Genomic DNA, 20,471 nt, shown 5'->3' with positions numbered 1-20,471 from the left:
AAGAGAGAAGAGTACCCCCATGTACACAAATACCAGAAACTAATAATGCACTACTTTTGAATTGGAAATGAAAAATCAAGTGACACATGCAATGTATTGTCACCCATTCAAATCTTTTACAGATGTTTGTGTTAAAAGACTTTTAGATCTGAAAGTATGTCCAAGAAGTTTGCTTCAGGACATGATAGCATTTCTTTTATCAGCTACTTTAAACATTGTTTGACTCAGGGTGATGTAATGGGGTCTGGTTAAGCTCTTATGGTTGATATGCCTGAGGTTCCTGATTTCTTCAGTTCTTGTGGCTTTTGAGATGTCTTGGGTATGCTTTGGAAGGAGAGATTTATCAGCAGTGTTTCTCAAGACCTTGCTTCAAATACAGCATTGACATTTGTTTTGGTGACATCAACGCATTACTGTAATAGTGCTGTCAATGCAAGTACTGTACGCATATAGCTGTCAGAGTCTGGGTTGCTTAAATATATTTTGACTCATTGTCATTGCTCCATTGTTACCAGAAATTAATTCTTGTAGGCATCTTTTAAGGATATCTTATAAGCAGTAGAGCTAGCCCTCTAGGGAATGAATGAATTCCCAGATGTTTTAATCTAAGTTTTAGTAATAGACCAGGACTAAGCCAGAGATGTATAAAAAATGTAAATACAGGTTGAACCTCTCTCATTTGGCAATCTCTGATCCTGAAACATCTGTGATCTGGCATGATTTTAGTTAGCCAGATGTCCACTTAGCATGGGTGTGGCCAAGTTTCCTGCAGTCTCATAAAGTTTTTTTTTACAGTCACCAGTCCTGGCTCCCAGTGTTCAGTGCTGTTGTTTAGCTCTGATTTACCCCTAAATGATCTAAGAACCCAGTGATCAATGGAAATGTTAGTAATGCTGCTAGACAATAATGACTTTCTGCAGTTCTGCAAATTCTCTGGTTCGGCACTGGTCAGGTCCTGAGGATGCTGGACTAGAGAGGTTCAACCTGTAGTCACAGGACATACAAATATTGCTGTTTCCACTTTATCTAACAATGAGAATTGTAGAAATGTGTGACTTTATTGTAAAACTTATGTCTTAAACCTTAAGGACGTTCTGATTAGTAAAAATCCTTCACATCTTTCAGTTACAGATTGCATTTATAAAATATTTGCCCATGTATCTGGTATCTGTTAAGAAATGCACAGATCCTACATATATTCCTTTGATCTGATGCTGCTGGAAGAAAAAAGTTAAAGATAAAATGTGGAGAAAATGAATAAAGACACAAGAACTAGGGTCACCAAATGAAATTAATAGGCAGCAGGTTTAAAACAAACACACATTCTTTACCCAACACTCAGTCCCTATAAAACTCCTTGCTAGAGGATGTTGTGAAGTCCAAGACTATAACAAAGTTCAAAAAAGAGCTAGATAAATTCAAGATAAATTCATGGAGGTTAGGTCCCTCAATGGCTATTAGCCAGAACAGGCATGGATGGTGTCCCTAGCTTCTGTTTGTCAGAAGCACGGAATGGGTTACAGGTGAGGGATTGCTTGGTGACCAGCTGTTCTAAGACAGGCTATTGGGCTAGATGGACCTTTGGTCTGACCCAGTATGGCAGTTCTTATGTAAGTTTTCCTTTGCCTGGATGCATTTCTCATGATTATCATGATCTTAATACACTGCTAGAAAATACATTCTTCATATCTTTAGTATTCTTAGGCTTAATCACAAATGCAAGTTTTTGAGATTGATTCCATTTGGAGTATGATTTAGTGTAAATTAGACCACATAACCTGCCATCCTAATGAGTCAACCATCTGTGATCCATGGATCACAGTTTAAGAACTGCTAGGTGAAACTGAAACCATATTTTTAGGTAACTTATTTAGAAAATGAAGTGAATTTTGAAATAATTGTTCTCTCAAATCAAAGGTAGAACATTATTTTGTGTCAGAAGTTTAAGGAGAACTCACAAGCCAGGTTGTTCAGGAGAGTAGGCACAGCACTTTAACAGTTACATTGCAAATCAGCTCAAACTCAAAATGCTCAGACTTCTGGTTCACATCAGGCATGCAGATGTGCTGAGAGGCTTGAAACTGGTACAACCAAGTCACTTCCGTGGTAACATTACATTGTCATAATTATCATAGAATCATAGAGCTGGAAGAGACCCAAAAGGTCATCAAGTCCAGCCCCCTGCTCTAGGCAGGACCAATCCCATCCAAATCAACCCGGCCAGGGCTTTGTCAAGCCGAGATTTAAATACCTCTAGGGATGGAGACTCCACTACTTCCCTAGGTAACCCATTCCAGTGCTTCACCACCCTCCTAGTGAAATAGTTTTTCCTAATATCCAACCTGGACTTCTCCCACCACAACTTGAGACCATTGCTCCTTGTTCTGCCATCTGTCACCACTGAGAACAGCCTCTCTCCATCCTCTTTGGAACCTCCCTTCAGGAAGTTGAAGGCTGCTATCAAATCCCCCCTCACTCTTCGCTTCTGCAGACTAAACAGACCCAAGTCCCTCAGCCTCTTCATAAGTCATGCTCCAGCCCCCTAATCATTTTGGTTGCCCTCCGCTGGACCCTCTCCAATGCGATCACATCCTTTTTGTAGTGGGGGGCCCAGAACTGGACACAATACTCCAGATGTGGCCTCACCAAGGCCGAATAAAGGGAAATAGTGACATCTCTGGATCTGCTGGCAATGCTCCTCTTAATGCAACCTAATATGCCATTAGCCTTCTTGGCTACAAGGGCACACTGTTGACTCATATCCAGCTTCTCATACACTGTAACCTCCAGGTCCTTTTCTGCAGAACTACTACTTAACTGGTTGGTCCCCAGCTTGTAACTATGCTTGGGATTCTTCCATCCCAAGTGCAGGACTCTGCACTTGTCCTTGCTGAACCTCATCAGATTTCCTGTGGCCCAATCCTCCAATTTGTCTATGTCACTCTGGACCCTATCTCTGCCCTTAAGCATATCTACCTCTCCCCCTAGCTTAGTGTCATCCGCAAACTTGCTGAGGGTGCAATCCATCCCCTCATCCAGGTAATTAATAAAGATATTGAACAAAACCAGTCCTAGAACCGAACCTTTGGGCACTCCGCTAGAAACCAACCGCCATCCTGACATCGAGCCGTTGATCAGTACCCACTGGGCCCAGCCTTCTAGCCATCTTTCTATCCATCTTACCGTCCATTTATCCAATCCACATTCCCTTATCTTGCTGGCAAGAATATTGTGGGAGACCGTATCAAAAGCCTTGCTAAAGTCAAGGTATATAATATCCACTGACTTCCCCATGTCCACCGAGCCAGTTATCTCATCATAGAAGCTAATCAGATTGGTCAGGCACGACTTGCTCTTTGTGAATCCATTCTGACTATTCCTAATCACTTTCCTCTCTTCCAAGTGCCTCAAAATGGATTCCTTAAGGATCCCTTCCATGATTTTTCCAGGAACCAAGGTAAGACTGACCGGCCTATAGTTCCCTGGATCGTCCTTCTTCCCTTTTTTGAAGATGGGTACTACATTTGCCTTTTTCCAATCATCTGGGATTTCTCCCGATTTCCATGACTTTTCAAAGATAATGGTCAATGGTTCCTCAATGACATTTGCCAACTCCCTCAGTACCCTCGGATGCATTAAGTCCGGACCCATGGATTTGTGTATGTTTAGCTTTTCTAAATAGTTCCCAACCTATTCTTTACCCACCACGGGCTGTCCATCTTCATCCCATCTTGCGTCACTTTAGCGCAGAAGTCCAGGAGCCGACCTTGTCCGTGAATACAGAGGCAAAGAAAGCATTGAGTACTTCAGCTTTCCCCACATCATCTCTCACTAGGTTACCTCCTTCATCCAGTAGGGGCCACACACCCTCTCTGACCCACCTTCTTCTTGTTAACATGCCTGTAGAAACCTTTCTTGTTATCTTTCACATCCTTAGCCAGTTGCAATTCCATTTGTGCTTTCGCCTTCCTGATAACCCCCTGGCATTCTCGAGCTATACATTTAAACCCCTCCCTGGTCATTTGTCCAAGCTTCCACTTTTTGTAAGCTTCCTTTTTGTGCTTAAGTTTACCAAGTATTTCCCCTGTAAGCCAATCCGGTCTCCTACCATGTTTGCCTCTCTTGCTACGCGTCGGGATGGTTTCTTTCTGTGCCTTCAATAAGGCTTCTTTAAAATACTGCCAGCTGTCCTGGACTCCTTTCCCCTTCATGTTAGCATCTCAGGGGATTCTGCCCATCAGATCTCTGAGGGAGTCAAAATCTGCTTTTTTGAAGTCCAAGGTGTGTATTTTACTACTCTCTTTTCTTCCTTTGGTCAGGATCCTGAAATCTACCATCTCATGATCACTGCTTCCCAGGTTGTCACCCACCTCTATTTCCCCTATTAGTTCCTCCCTATTTGTGAGCAGAAGGTCAGGCTGCGCACAACCCCTTGTCGGATCCTTCAGCACTTGTGCCAAGAAGTTATCTCCAACATTCTCCAAACACTTCCTGGATTGCCTGTGCACTGCCGTATTGAGCTGTAAGAGACCTCAGGAGGTCATCAAGTCCAGCCCCCTGCCCAAAGCAGGACCAATCCCACTTAATAAACCCAGCCAGGGCTTTGTCAAGCCGAGAGTTAAAAACCTTTAGGGATGGAGATTCAACCACCTCCTTACCTAACCCATTCCAGTACTTCAGCACCCTCCCAGTGAAACAGTTTCCCCTAATATCCAACCTAGACCTCCCCCACTGTAACTTGAGACCATTGCTCTTTGTTCTGCCATCTGTCACTACTGAGAACAGTCTTTCTTCATCCTCTTTGGAACCTCCCTTCAGGAAGTTGAAGGCTGCTATTAAATCCCCCCTCACTCTTCTCTTCTGCAGACTAAACAAACCCAAATCCCTCAGCCTCTCCTCATAGGTATTGTGCTCCGGCTTCCTAATCATTTTGGTTGCCCTCAGCTGGACCCTCTCCAATGTGTCCACATCCTTTCTACAGTGGGGGGCCCAAAACTGGACACAATACTTCAGATGTGGCCTCACTGGAGCTGAATAAAGGGGAATAATCACTTCTCTAGATCTGCTGGCAATGCTCCTTCTAATGCACCTTAATATGCCCTTAGCCTTCTTGGCTACAAGGGCACACTGTTGACTCATATCCAGCTTCTCATCCACTGTAATCCCCAGGTCCTTTTCTGCAGAAATTGGGGAATCATTTCTATACTCGTCTTTGCATGCACAAAAGGTCTGTAGTGGGATATAAAATTAAGAACATTACACCATCAGAGCAAAGTCTTATTTAGTTGTTAAATGGTAGTTACCTGTGGAAGAAGTAACCTTATGAAATCAGTCTTTTCCCAGGCATCACATTATAAGTTGTAAGTATACCAGTGTATTGGTCAAATCAGGAAGAAATATGTAAGCACTGGGTAAGGTGTGTGTGTGTGTGTGTGTGTGTGTTGGGGTTTTTTGTGTGTTTGTGGGCGGGGGGGTTTACAGCTAGGTTTACTGACCATTTTGTTGAAATAGTTTCATTGCTTCTGTAATGAATTGAAATAAAAGAGCACAATTTCCACACAATCATTGGTTTAATTTATTGGAGTGATCCACTTACAAATCTTGGAAAGGAAATCTCTTCAGTTATAGAATATCAAGCTTGTCTTATTATGCTAATTTAAACCCCTTTTAGTGTTGTTCACTTGTTAAATACCATATGTGGAAAATTGTTTGCCAGGCCACTTCAAATATCCAAATTCAAAACTGATCTAACATGGAGGAAGAATTTTATTGAGGATGTGGTATTGGTTTATATTTCTCAGATTGTGTGAAAGTGATATCAAAATATCATTGTTATTGTTCTGATATTTTTCCTTCTATTATAATTTTAATGAAGTTTGTTTTTACAAACTGATTTTTTTTAAAATAGGTGTCTCATGTTTGAAATGAAAGCTCTCAAAAATTACAATGTAAAAGAATTGCAACTGATCTACTGAGCTTACGGCAGTGTTTGTCAAAGTAGACTGTAGCCCCGCTCTGTGAAAGCTGCTAATGGGCTGCTCCCCTTCCCGCAGCTCGCCTTGGCTGCAAACATTGAACCGCGACCAATGGGAGCCGCAAGGCTCTATGGCTGCAAAGCCATTAAGTAAACAAACCAGAGCCGCCCGTTAGCAGCTTTTGCAGAGTGGTGCTGCTGCCCAGTTTGAGAATCACTACCTTGAACAATATGGTTAGCATATACTTATTTTTTAGTTTTTCTGTGGATTGAGTTTTCAGTTTGAGGATCATAGTTAAATCTTCAATAACTTTAGAATTAGGTCTGTGTAATTAGCTGCCCTTAGGCTGGAATCATAGAATCCTAGAGCTGGAAGGGACCTTGAGAGGTCATTGAGCCAGTCTTCTGCTCTCATGGCAGGACCAAGCTAGATCATCCCTGATGATGTCTATCCAACTTGCTCATAAATATCTCTGGTGATTGAGATTCCACAACCTCCTTTGGCAGTTTAAACCAGTGTTTAACCACCGTAACAGGAAGTTTTTCCTGATGTCCAACCTAAACCTCCCTTGCTGCAATTTATGCCCATTGCTGCTTGTCCTATCTTTAGAGGCCAAGGAGAATAATTTTTCTCCCTCCTCCTTGTACAGTAGACTTCTGATAATCTGGCACCTTTTGGACTTAGATGGTGCCAGATTATCAGATTTGCCGGAGAATCAGGAGGTCCGATACAGCTGCACGGTTTAACAGCTGGCCAGGACACAATCTCCCTCTCTCTCTCCTCCCCTTTCCTCTTCGCATATCCTCTGTGCTATAATCTGATCCTTCTCGCCCTCCCCTCCCCTTTCCTCTTCCCTGAAGCAAAACGCTCTTCTCCATACTGTAACAGGATCCCACTCCATCCTCCCCTCCCACAACCTTATGCTCCCTCTGGTTACAGCCAGCACGTGTGCTGAGTGGCAGGCTTTTTAATCAGCTGGTCAGGAGTGCTTGGCATTTTGATGCCGGAGTATTAGGAGTGCCGAACAGTTGGATGCCCGACTATTGGCATTTTACTGTAACACCCTTTTAGATATTTGAAAACTGCTATCATGTCCCCTCTCAGTTTTCTAAACTAAACAAGCCCAGTTCTTGCAGTCTTCCCTCACAGGTCATGTTTTCTAGACCTTTTATTATTTTTGTCACACTTCCCTGGACCTTCTCCGGTTTCTCCACATCTTTCTTGAAATGTGGTGCACAGAACTGGACACAGTACTCCAATTGGGGCCTAATCAGGAGCGGCCCTAAACAAGCTGCCGGCAACTGGCTCCCTAGGCGAAATGCGCGATTGGCACCCCGCCCCCAAAGCCCTCAATGGCCGGTTATCTTGGCGCCCTAGGCGACCGCCAAGTTCGCTTGTATTGATGGCCACCACTGGGCCTAATCAGCACAGAGTAGAGTGGAAGAATGACTTCTTGTGTCCTGCTCACAACATTCCTGTTAATGCATCCCAGAATCATGTTTGGGTTTTTTGCAACAGCGTGTCACTGTTGACTGATGTTTAACTTGTGGTCCACTATGATCCTGAAATCCCTTTCAGCAGTATTCCTTCCTAGAGAGTCGCTCCCCATTCTGTATGTGTGAAACTGATTGTTCCTTCCTAAGTGGAGTACTTTGCCTTTGTCCTTAGGATGAAGTTTAATATCTCAGAACATTTCTCCAGTTTATCCATATCATTTTGAATTATGACCCTACCCTCCAAAGCACTTACAACCCCTCCCAGCTTGGTATCATCCGCAAACTTTATAAGCATACTCTCTCTGCCATGGGTTCCCAAACTGGGGGGCATGTGTGAGGCAACCCTGCCCGCCCCCCCCCCCCCCACTGCCCTGTGCGCAAGTTGTGCTGCTATTTTTGTTTTTTGGCCCTATTTGCTGCTATTTGGTTTTTTGGGAACCACTGCATGCCATCATCTAAATTGTTGATGATGGTTAGATACCATAACAAAACACTACTGACTTACGTCAGATTTTATCACAAACATTTTAGATTTGTCCTTCAGAGCACCCCCACTATTACCTGAACTCTTTTTTGGGCACCCAAAGTCAGAGACTGCTTCCCTCAAATGTGTAGGCATCCATTTTCTCTTCTATAAATTGGAGACAATATCGCTGGCTTATAACATTTCTAACGTTTGAGATCCTTGGATGAAAGATGCTAAAGAAGCTTGAAGTCTTTTTATTTCAGATGCTGCAGTAGTTGTATCCGTTCACATCTGACAACAGAGAGTTTCTACGTCTAACCATTTAATACTTCTACCCTTATACCCTCCCAAGAAAGAATAAGGCTGTGCTTTTTACTTTGGTAATTAGTAAATATTGTCTCAAAAGTGTTTTTGGAGAAGTAAAATGATATGCAAATTGTAATTACTATAAGCCAAAGATGGGAATTGGTGCCCTGACATTTGCTTCCTCTCACTAACCATCCAGCTCAGCAAATGATCTGTTCCTCTGTGTGTGGCATTCCATTGGAAGAGCTCCTTGTTGCTCATTAAGGTGGGGGCAGATACCCTTGTTTTCCATATTTTCCAATAATCTTTGTATCCACCCTAGCAGTGTTCCAAAGCAGATGTGAGCACAAAGAATTATGGGTTATGAGCACTAAATGTGCCTCTTGTTCATCTGCCCTTACAAACAAGGATTCTTTGTTGAATGGGTATCTGGGCTGATATATACTCCTGAGGGATTTGGGACATACCTATTTTTGACAGATCATATAGTACAGGTTTAGATCCATCTTGTCCATTGCCTGCTTAGCTTATACCAAAGGCCCTTTCCTGGGGGATTGTTCAAATCACAGAACTTTCTTGTGTACTGCATCCCATCAGTGAAGGCTGAAGACACAAAGCACACAATATGTGCTGATAGGTCCCGTTAATGAATTCTTTTCTCATTCCTGCTGTTGAAAAACCATTTTGGTAAAAACTACTTGAAGTACAGTTTTCCTTAAAAATTGCTGAGAAAATAGTGCAACACTTACTCTAGAGAACTCTTAGGTCATATTTGCTCACATTAAGTGACAGGTGCATTTTATGTCTGTTATGGTTGCACAGATAGCCCCATGAGGAGATTGTGAACTGGAATTTTTTCCCTCTTTCTTGCAAGTCAAGAGAATTGCTTACTAAATTCTGCCAGTGAGATTGCACAAGAATCAGTGATAGCAGTCACTTGCAGAATTTTTGAATTGATGATGATGAGCAAGAGGAAAAGAACACTCAGCTTGACTCTCAGATCAAAGGCTGAGTTTGCAGGACTGACGCTTAAGGGAAAATATAATTTTCCTTGTAAATGGAGCATGTTTAATTGGATGTTGTTTAGAGGTAATTAATGTGGAGCACTTGTAAACTGTCATTTTTACAATGACTTTTGCAGAGCAGACCTACACTTTCAACTATTTAAGTACAGATTGAACCTCCAAAATCTGGGACTCTTTGATCTGGCAACGTCCATGTTCTGGTAGGATCACAGATGTTGCTGGACTAGAGAAGGCCCGTGTCCAAGAGTGCAAGCTGGTCAGGAGCCCAGCTGCAGAGCCCCAACTCGGTGCAGCAGCAGCCTGGCACGGCAGCAGCCGGTCAGCCACTGAGCTCCAACCTAGTGGGGCAGCTGTGGAGTCCTGTCCCCAGGAAGCCCCAGCCAGACGGGACAGAAGCAGAGCCATGGCGACTGGGGAGCTCCATCCCCAGAGAGCCCCAATCAGCTGGCAGATGTGGGCCAGAGCCAAGCACCAAGCCCTGTAGCAGTTGGGCTGGAGCAGAGCCAGCAGAAGGGAAGGGCCATGTCCTGGGAGACTGGTGGCGGGGACCTCCCCTGATTCAGCAAATTCCTTCATTCAGGACCAGTCAGGTCCTGAGGGTGCTGGACCAGGGAGGTCCAACCTGTATCTTCATATAAAATTAATAGATTATACCCTGACTTAAATCTTGTGCAGTGCAGGGCAAAACCTGAAATTCCTTTGACAATACTTAACCTCTGCAGTCCTCTATACCTAACTGCATATTATTTAAATGCAATAATTTTTAAGAACATGTTATGGGGAGTTGCTGTTTGTCCACTGAATAATTTAAATGAAATAAAATTCATAAGAATATAAGAGCTCTAGAAGTCAGTGGCTCTTAGCAGATACATTCTCTTTAGTAATTTCATTTTAACTTATTTTTAATACACCTTTAAAAATTATTTTATAAAGTTAATCAATATGAGCATGATGTTAAGACAAAAATGATTTTATGCAATTATTTTTAAACACAAATTATTCACAATGGTTTTTACCTTATAAAGAGAGTCTTTGTGTGTGTGTGTGTGTGTGTGTGTGTGTGTGTGTGTGTGTGTGTGTGTGTGTGTGTGTGTGTGTGTGTGTGTGTGTGTGTGTGTGTGTGTGTGTGTGTAGAAATTACCATTCATTACTGTACATCATTAATGCTGGTTAAGTACATGTTGCCTAGAGTTTGCATAGTCTTGATGTGATCCCACAAAGTTGACATTTTGTGCAGATAATATATTGGTTGTAAACTGCACACATCCAATTGCTTTTATATTTGAGTTGAAACTCTACTTAATCCTGACAATTTTAAGATTCAATTGTACTTTAGTATTTTTTTCAATCTTTTATTTTTGAAAGATTTATTACAGCTGTTACTGAATGTTATTTTATCTCTTTAGCTCTATTCAACACATTCTGTTTTTACAATCTATTTTATACTTATGCTGTCCAGCTAGAATGACTCACTTTGGGAATGTTTGGTTATTTTTATCCCATATTTTAACATGTGTTCAGATGGGTTAACTTCCTGTTACCACGCTCCACTGTTGGGAAACCTACAATGGATAGTTTGGAGCTATCATCCATTTCAGTGCATGACTCATAACCTAACAACTGACTTTGCTTTACTGAGCTAGCACAGAACTTAGATAACCTGCTCTCTTGGGCTCTCGCTCAGCTGGATTTCCAACTTTTGTCCATTTCGCAATAGGAGCAATCCTTAGGAGAACGGATGGAGCCATCGCACTGGCTCAATATGATTTTTTTAAGTTAATTTCTTACTGAACACTTCTTTCTGTATTCTGTGGAGAAATGTGTACAGGGATTTTTCCCTTCATCGCTTTGTTATGGGAGAAAAATGCTGTTTTTCATTATTTTCTGACGTCTACAGCTTTTGAAAAACTTAAAAATGCACAACCTAATCTAATGCTAAAAGAACAAGTGATCCTTAAAAAGATAGGATCCTAAACACTGGTAAACTGTAGCAATGAGTTTACAAGAAAAGAATGTTGGATTACCAGTGTTTGATGCTTCGGTAAGCAATTCACAAAAGAATTCGCCATCTGGAAATGTAAAGGAGAAAAAGTTTATTTAAGGTGGCCTTTATTTTTTTTTTAAAAAAAACCCTCGGTTTTGCAATACATGACTAAAGTTATATATTCTGCAGCATGAGTCATGGATGTCTTTATAGTTACACATCCTTGCATAGAAGGAATAAACTTTAAAGAAAAGGAAGTTAAGAGAAAACAGAAGTGTGAATAACTGCTAATGGTGCTCTCCCTGGCTCCATTCAGTCTGCCATTTCATCATACATAAAGGGGGTAGTTCAGAGATTCCTTTCTTGGCACATAAGTGGCAACACATGTTTGAAACAGTGAATGGAAACTGTAGGAAAAAATGACAGGCATATGGCAATAGGAAGGCAAGGGAAAATTTGTTGCCCTAATGTTAGCCACATAATTGGTACACTTAACTACTGAAGGATGATTTATTTAAAGAAAAAACTGTATGCCCCACTTAGGCAGGATTTCTGTATATAGTCTGTATCTTTCCAGTTCCTTAATAGCTTGCCTTGCATGCAAGTTAAACCCAGGGCTGGGCAGCTTCCAAAGGGGGTGGCACACAAGGATGTGTGTGTGATGTAGGGAATCTTTGCCGAGAAGTAGAGTGAGGAAACCTGGGTATAAAAACACTCCCTTGCTCATACACAAAAAATTAGCACATCATAAGGAAGGGGGGTAAGTAAAGTTGAAAATGGAAGTATAATGGCTTTTAATTCACGTTAAATTCACAATAATCTGACATAGTTTACATAACTTTATGTATTCATTCATAGTAGGAATGTAGAATTGGCCAGAAATAAACAAACAAACATGGAGGGAGGCCTGATTTCTTGGAAGACAGGGGTAGGGGACTAAATTAATTAACAGGCTGAAAATGGCGTATTTGTGTAACTTGAATAAGCATTTGTATAACTTAAATAAGCGAAAGTGAAGACAGAATATTTGAGCCAGCTTAGATAGGAGGAAGAATACCCAGGGAGCCATTTAACCCAAATAAAATAACAATGAGCACAGAAGTAAGTTAGGAATGTAGAGATGGGGTAAAAAGTAGGTTGAACATGGATAATATGTGGACAGAGCATGCTGCACTGGGGTTGGTTCCTGCCAAGTAATCCAGCCAAGCTAAAAACGTGCAATGCAACATATAGAAATGCAATGAAATCTGTAATTGTAGAAGAAGGAAAAGGTTTGCTGTGTAACACTTTAGTCTGATCAACTCAGCATAACTTTCCTATATTCCAGATAAAGGAACCTGAGTGATAAAACTGGAGTTGAACAAAGTTCTTGGGAAATCAAGTGGTAAAAGTCTTATGGGAACCACTATACTTACTATAAAGAAGAGGTAGCATAGCATATTGTACAATATTTTCAAGGCTAAATAAACACTGATTTAGTACTTGAATTTTAGGGTGTTGGTGTTGGAACAATTACTGTCATCTTCTCTCTAATATCCTGGGACTGGTATGGCTACCACTGTGCTGCATAATTACTACCCCCGACATTTGGGTCTAATTCATGTTTTGAAATAGGTGGGTTACTATGGGGCAAGTCAGGAGAAACCCTCTCTGTTTCCTAGTACTCTATCCATAATCTGTCTCCAAGAGTGCTGGTGCTTGAGTGGGAGTGCCACAGAATTGATTCATTTTTTTTTCCCTACCAGAGATTTTTCAACCAGTCCTCACCAAAATATCTCCAGGTATTCTCTTCTCTCTTGGCATAGTGACTGAGTCACTGGAGAGTTATAGTTGGGTAGTCAGTGTGTAAGATGACCTTACAGGAGCTTACACTTGGAATTTGTTGCCCTTTTATAGCATGACACAATTGTTCAGGTGCTAGATTTGTCTCTGTGGAGTATTCAATCTTTGCCATCTCTTCTGAGGCTGACAAAAAGAGAGAAGCCAATTAGCCACAATTGTGTAGGTGAAAAATGAATTATTGTATGCATGCTAGAAGGACTAGCATGCTCACTTGACTTAGGCTGCCAAGTAGTCATTAGTTGGGAACAAATGTCCAGTACTATCAACGCATACAGCATTTGAAATAGTGAACTAGAAATGATATTCATATCCCATTACTAGTCCTCTGAACACACTCAATGCCTTCCTATTGGATAGATTTCATTTTGAGTGATAGAGGTTTAAAAGCTGCTAATGAGTTTTGTTTATATAAAGGCTTCATAGCCACAGAGCCTTGTGGCTCCCGTGGACTTTTCTTTGCCATTTCCAGCCAAGGGGAGCCATGGGAAGTGAAGCCCAGGGGAGCTGCGAGGCTGGCTATGGAGCCTTTATATCAGGGGTGGGCAGCCTCAGGCCCAGGGGCTGAATTCTGGATCTGGCTCCCCGGTACTGAGGAGCCTGCAATGGTGCTCCAGTCCCCTGCCCCTCTGTGGGGCTGGAGTGCACAAAATCTTCAAGCCTGGGCCCACCAAGGCTCTGCTGTGTGAGGAAAATGTGGAGAGTGTCTTTCTCCTTCTCAGTTGGGGACTACATCAGTGAAGGTTTGTTGTGGGGTTTCAAATGATTTTTCTGTGGGTCAGTGGCCCCTGACCCAAAAATGGTTCCCCACCCCTGTGTTATATAAGCAAATCAAAGCAGCCTGTTAACAGGTAGAGGAAAACATGGTTCTTACTAACCAGATGCTTAGAAATTATCCGGGAGTGTAATATGCTCATTGAGGAGATACTGAGTAAACCTATTTTTTAAAGCCCGTAATGCATTTTGATGCTCCTTGTATATAAATTTCAAATTTTTGCATGTTCTTAAATGATGTGAACACCAACATACTGGCTAGTTGAGGCAGTTGAAAATTAAAATATATTTAAAATAGCTTACTCATGGGAAAATAAATGAAATGTTAGAAAGTATGCACAGAAAAGATATGACACAGGATACTGTGAGTTGAAGGCTGTATACATACATGTTGAAATATCATGCTCACCATGTTAGGAATTTCACAAGAACTTACATTTTTTGGCTTTAAAACACTAATAAATGTTTCTTCTTTTTCATAGAATAAACATCACAAAATATATTTTAACCTTGAATTTTAAGACCCTTTTTGTGTGTCTATGTAGGATATGTCACAAATGAGAACAGTCAGCTTCATTTATAACTGCATGGTTATAGGGAATAAAAATATTTCCCAAACCAAACAAATTAAATTCACTAGATTTTTTTTCTAGTCAGTTCTGGTAATTATGGATATTTCCCGGCCTTTTTATAGGCATTACTAAAACAACAAGTGAAAAATGAGTTGGCAGATATAAAACAAAATCAGAGAAGATGCACAGGCTTTTGTTACTAACTAATTATACACAGACCTTACCCTTAATTTGGCCAACACCTTTGAAGGCAAAGGTTTTATTTTTTAATAAGGATATTTGTCACAATATTCTGCACAAGCTGAATTCGTAGTGATCTTTATAAGTGACTACAGTTATAGAAGTTTGGTCTAGTCTTGTAGTTTCAAACTGCAGTCTTTGAACATCTTCCTAGTGGTCTAAAGAATGATGTACTTAGCGAACCACAAGTGAGGTTTTGGGAAAGAAGCTAGATCCATGACAAGGCTTCTCTCTCTCTCTTTCCCCTCTTCCCCCGAAAGGTTAGAGAACCACTGCATTTCTCTAGTCTTGAGGATAACTAAGTTGGGGTTGCAACTGAGGCAAACAAATGCCACCTTTTAGCCAGATATGAAATAAAATACTCAAAGCTATTGCTGTTGTCAGATAATTCAGATGCAAGTGAGAATGAAAGAACACACTCAACCCTGCTTTTCAATGACAAACTACATGAACAATAGACAAACAAACCCCATCAATAGACTTGTCAGAGTCTCCAAATGGGTCCTCAGCTTACTTGGATCACTTCAGTTTGTTCTAGGGGAGGCCCAGACAACTTGGTCTCCATCACTGTCTTACTCAGACAGTAGAGGAAAATAAGGTCACGGTGATATCTGGGTCCTGCTGCAGATATGCAAAATTGAGCCAAAGGTTGCAATGTATGTGATGTCTCTTTTGTAGATAACTTCTTCTGAATATGATAATCTCCAAAAAGCTAGTGGAAATTTGGAGTGTTATCAGCACACTGAGCAATGTGCATAATCTTCCTCATAGTTTTCATGTCTTGTGTTTGATGGATCACAAAAGATTAACTATTAAGATATCAACCGTGTAATAGCTTGTGTAAAAGAGGTGGCTCCTTTAGCCTGAGATGATTCTGGACATGGACATATTGTTTTACTGGAAAAAAGGAAGATGTTTGGTTGTCTTCCCTCCCTTTTCCTCGGCATGTGTGTCTCCTGAATTCCTGCCATCACTCCCAGTTTCCGAGGTCCTTCTTTTAAGGACTAGAAGGAGATGGCAGTGCAATAAGCAGCAGGCAGTCATTCCAGCATCAAGGCAGAGTGAGGCAGTAGCTCAGGTAAAGTGAGTCGAATGCCTGAGAGACCTGTAAAATGGGTCTGAGGAAATTCATAAGAACGGCCATACTGGTTCAGACCAAAGGTGCATTTAGCCCACTATCCTGTCTGCTGACAGTGGCCAATGCCAGGGGTCCCAAAGAGAATGAACAGAACAGGTAATCATCAACTGATCCATTTCCTGTCATTCATTCCCAAACAGAAACTAGGGACACCATCCCTGCCTATCCTGGCTAATAGCCATTGATGGGACTATCCTCCATGAATCTATCTAGTTCTTTTTTGAACTCTGTTTTGGGGTACGGCTAGACTGTGTGGGGTTTGGGGGATATAACTTTGCCGTGTTCAAGGAACGTGTTTGCTCTTCCCCTTTTTCGTGTGTGGAAGAGCAAACATGCTCTTTCGTAAGTACCTGTATTCCTCATTCCATGAGGAAGAAGGGGGCTTCCAAAAGAGGTTTTTTTTTCCTGACATTTGGCCCAATCTAGACAGGCCAAATGTTGGAAAAGCCTCTTCCGACAAAAGAATCGGGGAAAAAGGTACAAAAATGTGGAGTGTATTTTGCATACCTTTTTCTGACAAAAACTTGTAGGCTAGCCATACTCATAGTCTTGGCCTTCCAAACATCCTCTGGCAGAGATTAACAGGTTGATTGTCCATTGTGTAAAGAAATACTGCCTTCAGTTTGTTTTAAACCCTGCTTCCTATTAATTTCGTTTGACCCCTAGTTCTTGTGTTATGGGAAGGAGTAAATAGCATTCTTTATTTACTTTCTCTATACCAGTCATGATTTTATAGACCTCATTTGTGTCTCTCCCCCCCTTTAGTCTTCTCTTTTTCAAGCTGGAAAGTCCCAGTCTTATTAACTTCTCCTCAGAAGAAAGCCCTTCCATACCCCTCATCGTTTTTGTTGCCTTTTACTGAACTTTTTCCAAGCCATCTTTTTGGAGATGGGGCGACCATATCTGTATGCAGCATTCAAAATGTGGGCATATCACAGATTTATACAGAGGCAATATGATATTTTCTGTCTGATTATCTATCCCTTTCTTAATGATTCCCAATGTTCTGTTTGCTTTTTTGACTGGAACTGCACATTGAATGGATGTTTTCAGAGAACTATCCACAGTGACACAAAGATCTTTCTCCTGAGTGGTAACAGCTCATTTATACCCCATCATTTTATATGTATATTTGAGATCATGTTTTTGCACTGCTTTGCATTTATCAATATTAAACATCTCATTGAGCATTCAGGCTATGGGAGGGAGGCAGAGTTGTAGCTGGGTACAGGGGATAGGAAGAGAGAAAGGTAAGGGAGAAGCGCTGAATTCGCTTATCGTGGAAGGGTTGTAGGAGTTACACAAGTTAACTTCAGGAAATAAAAATCAGACACTTGATGAATCAATGCCCACCTGCATGCACATACATATCTTGACAGTGTATACCCTACAACCCTGATGATTAAAAAGGTTGTGCAAATTCTGTGGAGTTTCTCAGTGGATAAAAATATCATACTTTGTGACCACAGCTTCACAGTTGAGCAATATATCATGGCTTTCTGAGAACATTAAGGACCGTCTGCTTTTTCCCACTAGCAGAGAATGGAGGTTAGATTGGTACATTTAACCAGTATACTGAGGCAAAACCCTTTAATTCAGCCATGGCAAGTCCCAAAGCATATGAAAGACAATTAAAAACCCATATGATAGCACAATTAAAATTGAGTAAAGTTAACTGACAAACTATTTCTTGTGTAATAATGCAACCACCACCCAACAATTGTTGGTTCATAAAATAAAATTTAAAACAAAACACCACAAGAAATTTTTTTCTTAAACACACACTGTTTGTAATGCTAAATATTTCATGAGAGATAAGGGGAAACAATGAGGGCATAGGATGTATCTCAACTGATCCATGTCCTTTTAATGTCAATTAATTGCTGGCACCATCTACAGTCTATTTCCCTCTTTCCAAGGCTTCTTTTCCCACATTTCTAGTTTGTACTTAGCACTGGTCTTCCTTGGAACAGAAGGCCCTGCATAGATACATGTTCTCAGTACAGCTGCCAGCAAGTGAGCAAAGTATGTTTGGAGCTTGGCAGGAACAGAACTTATCTACATGAGTGCAGAAAACAGTGAGTACCTACCCTGTGTAGGTAGAACTATGAGGCTGAATCTCTGGTGTCAAAGATGGAGGGGGGAGGGAGGGAATCTATTAGATCATCTTTCTCTCCCTGTTAAGGAAGGATTGTTCCCTACAGTATAACTTCTAGTTTATTGTTTAAAAAGTCTAATTTAAAGTGCTGCAAGAGTAAGAGTTTTCACTGAAATTGGCTGGAAATTTTACATCATAGACAGGGATGTTAAATTTTGATTAATTAGCTAATCGAGTAGTCAATGGAATTTCCATCAACTACTCAATAAGTTGAGGGGCGGGAGGGACGCTCACTATCCCGCTGCGCCTCTCCCTTTGAAATGTCCAAGAGCCGCGGGCAGGTGCAGCAGGAAGAGAGGCAGCAGTCAGGACCCCGCATGAGCGAGGACTGTTTCTGTCCCCGCTCACGCTGTTTCCCCCGCTGCACCGCTGCCTCCACTGTCCCCTGCGGAGACAGTGCTGGGGGGAGCGGGCTTTAAGCTCGCTCCCCCCAGCATTGCCTCCTTCCCCTTCCCTTACAGCTTCTGATTCAGAGGCAGCAAGGGGTGGGGACTAATTGAGTAGTGACACGACTAGTCGAGTAGTGCCTCGACTACCCATAAGCCCAGGCTTATGAGGTAGTCAACTAGTTGCTTACATCCCAAATCACAGTGGTCTGATCCTGAAAATTATCACTCATGTAGGAAGTCCCATTGACTTGACTGGGACATTGGTTGCAGGGTTGTCCTTTGTTTATGATGGATTAAAAAAGTCACAAGAAAATTTTCCCTAATACTTCTCTCTCATTTTTTTTAATCTAAGAATTATTAGCCGTGCCATTTTTAATCTTCCTTCTTTTTCTGCTGGACATCTCCCTTGGTGCATCCAGAAATATAGCTTCTTAAGTATTGAGTGTTTAACAAAAAGAGCTTCTCATCCCAGTAGGTAAAATGATAAATATATGCTCAAAAAGTCAAATCTGACATTCCGTCCTGTCACTACCACCATGCACAAACATCTTTTAAATGTTGTATATAAAATACACTTCCCTTCTCAATGAATCAAGCTTAATTTTAGGATACCCACTGCCTTGGTGTCCGTAGACCTCCTAATTATCCAAAGGGGATCTGAATTTCTAAAAGAAAAACATGCAGAAATAAAAAGAACCACCCACAAGCCTTAAAGTCCTTCTTCCTTAAGAACGGTCCTTCTTTGTACATCACAAATAAATCAATGACAATTTTAAAGTGGCCCTCCCCAGTTTTTCACATTCTAAGCTGTTTTTAATGGAATAGCTTGAAAAGGAAGGGAGAGGTAAGTCTTCATTAATCAATTGAAATTAGAAAAGTGCTGTTGCCCTCATGGCAATAATATTTCTCCCTGCTTTCTTATATAAAGGGTTTTTCCCACATGCAAAGCCCATTGCATCTCATTCCTTTCTTGTCCTCTACCTGGTTTATTACCTTATCTGGAAGGGCTTCCTGTTTCCAGTTAATCACATGCAGCATTTCCAGATCCCAGGAGCAATCCAAAATTTATTTGTATCCATATTCAGAGGGTTTAAAATGAGGTAACAAGTCAGACAGTATAAAGAATTACAGAACATACCTACCGCTGGAAAACACTGAAGAGGACGCAACACAACTAGCTTTGGAAGCAAGTCTTTGGAACTGGTATAGATAGGAGATTGTATTATTGTTCTCCCTTTGAGTTGTCATGTTACGTGTGGCATGATATAATGGCAAAAACAGTGATGTCAGTTGCTGATTGTAACAGAGGCCTTAGGTCTCATTATATTGGTTGAGATGTAAGGCTTATCTGACATAGTATGCTGTTTCCAACACTGGCTTGCACCAGCTGCTTCAGAGTGAGATACAGGCAGTCCCCGGGTTACGTACAAGATAGGGACTGTAGGTTTGTTCTTAAGTTGAATTTGTATGTAAGTCGGAACTGGTACATATTGTAGGGGAAACTCTAGCCAAACATTTCTCCAGAGCTCAGTTTTATTCTCCCACACCTCACTTCCCTCAGTCCTTTATTCTCAAGCTGAGGTGTCTGCTGAGAAAAGCCGCTCCCTGTCTCCCTGGTCTGCTGGGGAGGAGGGGGGCGGCGCTGGCTTCGTGTCTCCCTGGTCTGCTGGGGGGAAGCAGCTAGTGCGGGGTTGCCTCACCCCGTTTGTAAGTAGGGATCCGATGTAAGTCGGATCCATGTAACCCGGGGACTGCCTGTATAACAATCTCACCGATATAAGTAATCTGTCTCCCACACTAGATCTTATTTTGATCTCCAAGAGATGTAGGCCTAAGCCGTGAAGAATTAAAAATCTTCTAATTTTTTTTAAATGCTGTAACTCTGGGTATTTGGGTTATCAACCCTCCCGGACTAGCCTGGAGTCTCCCAGAATTATCATTGACCTCCCGATGACTACTGAAAGCAATCCTGGAGGTTGAACCTCTCTAATCCAGCACCCTCTGGTCCAACAACATCCATAGTCCAGGTGTCCGGGTTTGAGGGTTCTGTCTGGGAAACAAATTGAGAAAATACCGGACATGTAAAATGTCTGGTATTTTCTAATTAGG

General features: G+C 41.5%; 2 protein-coding genes across 6 annotated transcripts in view; one reads left to right on the top strand and one right to left on the bottom strand.

Moving 5' to 3' along the window:
- CMSS1 (cms1 ribosomal small subunit homolog) overlaps positions 1-20,471 on the top strand; it is a 356,232-nt gene that overhangs the window by 76,740 nt on the left and 259,021 nt on the right. Inside the window, exon 1 of one of the 3 annotated variants that reach the window (XM_089775797.1) lies at positions 5,344-5,360. The exons of the other annotated variants lie outside the window; for them this stretch is intronic. The gene's annotated coding sequence lies outside the window, so the exon portion shown is untranslated. Of the gene's footprint in view, positions 1-5,343; positions 5,361-20,471 lie in introns of those variants that run through there. 3 annotated transcript variants of the gene reach the window in all.
- Positions 1-20,471, bottom strand: part of FILIP1L (filamin A interacting protein 1 like) — a 297,957-nt gene that overhangs the window by 63,432 nt on the left and 214,054 nt on the right. The window lies entirely within an intron of this gene.

Source organism: Pelodiscus sinensis, chromosome 1 (assembly GCF_052426305.1).
Source record: "Pelodiscus sinensis isolate ZL-2025 chromosome 1, ASM5242630v1, whole genome shotgun sequence".
Classification (NCBI taxonomy): domain Eukaryota; kingdom Metazoa; phylum Chordata; order Testudines; family Trionychidae; genus Pelodiscus; species Pelodiscus sinensis.
This window is presented reverse-complemented; position numbering and strand designations above follow the sequence as displayed.